Below are 2814 nucleotides of genomic sequence, written 5' to 3'. Positions count from 1 at the left end.
TGAGACCCAGCTGATGGGTTCAGGTCTTTGGAAGAGGCCAGCCTGGGGCAGGCTGCCCTTTGCCAGCTCCCATCCGAGCCATGAGGCTCTTCTACCGATTGGTTACATGTAGCTGCACTGTTAGGGGTCTCCCTGTTCTGTCTCCCTTGAGCAGCAAGGAAGAGGTGGCTGGTAATTCCTGTGTCCTACTGTTACCTGGGGACAGATGGCACAAACTGTAATAATATCTCACAGGGTTTCCTAAAGAAGCCAGAAGTCTACATTGAGAGTTCTTTGAATTTCTCTTCAACCTCTTCTGCTTTCTCCTCAGCTTTTCAAAGCATTGCAGTGTAAGCGACGGTTGGTTCTGCACTCTGTGAGCACAGCAGGGCTAAGTTTGGATGATTCCCTTTTTCCTGAGAGCATAGGTGTCTGCTTTAGGCTTTCCAATTTAGCTGACTCCGTGCCAACAAACCCAACTGCACTGGGAAGCTGAGGATCTTGTAGGAGTCAAATATCCCTGAGCTCTGTTGAATGACAGACTTCCAACAAAGCAGTCAAATGCCCTAATTCTGCTTGGACTTTATGAACGGGCAGCACCTCATAAGGGAAGCAGCACTGGGCTTTAGTACACACAGGCTGGCTTTAGTAAGGAGACTTGAGCAAGCAGGAACAAGGAAGTTTCGCTGCAGGAAACTCTGCATTGAATTCTTTCAGGCCATTCGGAGACTCAGTCCGACACAGGCTGAAGCCAGTCAGTCCATCTCTCTTGATAACTCAAAAGCTCAAGTGAACAATACAGCTTGTGTTCGGTCTGTGGGTTGGTTTGTTGGGGTTGAGCACAGAAGTTCAAAGCAAGAATTTGAGGTGCCTTATGTTCTACAGAAAAAAAAATGTCTTTATTACGTTTTTTTTTAATTTTTCACTTTTCATCCCAGTATCAGCCCACCTCCTTCCATTAACCCTCTCAAACAGATTGTCCCCCATTCCCCACTCCCCTTCTCTGAGAAGGAGAAGCCCCCCCCCCCCACTGGATACCACCCTCCTCCTACACACATGCCCTCATTCCCTCTCCCCCTCCCCCATCTTACCCTTCCTTCCCCTGACCCAAAACTGATAGAGATCAATCAATAAGTGTTGTGTTGTAACTTAAGAGACTTTTGCCTAGCTGAAGATTTCCCCCTAGTTTTCTATGTATTTTATGGTTCAGACTACTTGAGTCTTATGGTTCAATTTAAGTTTGAATGTGGTGCAAGAGTCTGGATTCCAGTTCTATTTGATCAGGTTACACCCTCCCCATTTAATTATATTGATACCTTGTCAATAGGCCAGCAGCCCACCATGTGGGGTTTACGTCCCAACTCTATTTGAGAAGTTAACTAAGTACAGAAGCATTTCAGACACTGTTTACTGCCTCTGGAGTACGGTAGTGTGCCAGCACCTAGTGGAGCAAGGCCAGGTAAGCAGCAAGCACAGTGTCCCAACAAGCAATGCTCTGATGCCAAACATCAGGAATGCCATTCACAAGCCTCACCTTACATCTATACATTAGTTTGAAAGAAGATTGTCATTTTAGGATAAAGAAAAATTTATCACAGAAGAATAATACATATCACTTGCTTAGATCTATAGATTTTCCCAGCAAATTTTATGACTTCCCCATAAGTATTACACTATTTAATTTTTTTATGTCATTATGAATTTCTTTTAATTTCATGTGGAATATTTTGTGACTAACATATTGAAATCAGATGGAGTTTTGTCCATTTATCCTGAGTCCCACCTTCATAAATTCTAATTCTAATCTTTAATGAATCCTTTACAATATACTACATCTATCATTATGCCATTTTCAAATGAAGTAGCTTAATTCTTTTTAATCTACATGGATTTATGTTTTATTGTCTCATGTTACTTGATAGTATAATGTTGAATAGAAGTGGTAAAAGTGTCCTGCCTTTTACCCAGTTTTAAAGAGAAAACATCTATTTTTCACTATTAAGTTTGGTAAGTGTTTTAAACTCCATTTTTCCTAGTTAACAAAGGATTTTTCTGAGTTATGTCTTTAATGTCTTTAGATTACTCTTTTGGCTGGCCTTTTTGCGTATGTACTACACTGATGGACTTTTTTGGATATTAAAGCACTTACATTTCTGGATCAAACACACTTGGCTATAGTGTGCCTTTCTTTTGTATCTTGCATCAGCTTGCAAACATTTTTATTATGACATAATTTAATGAAAGTCACCTGCTTTTCAACAACAGCTTTTAATATTTTCTTGAGGCCATACAGTGATCACCATGATTAAATCTCTGAGCATTTCCACTGAGAAAATGAGACCTCTGAGCTGGCCCCTGTCGCCTTTTCCTCAGGATCTAACAAAGGCTAATGCATGGCTTGTCTCTGCAGATCCATTTCTTATAAATGACATCATAGATACTTGGTTTTGTGGTGAAAATTTTTCTTAGTATAATGATTCCAAGGCTTATTATATACTGTAGCAAATATCAGCACTTTTTATGTAAATAATATTTTATTCCTTTTTATGTAAATAATATTCATTATAAAGATATACATTGTTTATATAGCTGTCAGTTGATAGTCTGGGTTTAGGTTAAATAATAGTGCTATCTATATCCATATACAAGTGTTTGTTTAAATGTTTAGAAATATACCTAGGATTCTCTAGTAAGCCTATTCAACTTTTTTACAATTTATTTTTATTTCATATGCATTGGTGTTTTGTGTGCATGGATGTCTGTGTGAGGGTATCAGAACCCCTGGAGCTGAAGTTGTGAGCTGCCGTGTGGGTGCTGGGAATTGAACCCAGGTCC

This window comes from Arvicanthis niloticus, chromosome 4 (assembly GCF_011762505.2).
Source record: "Arvicanthis niloticus isolate mArvNil1 chromosome 4, mArvNil1.pat.X, whole genome shotgun sequence".
NCBI lineage: Eukaryota > Metazoa > Chordata > Mammalia > Rodentia > Muridae > Arvicanthis > Arvicanthis niloticus.
Note: the sequence above shows the minus strand (reverse complement) of the source record.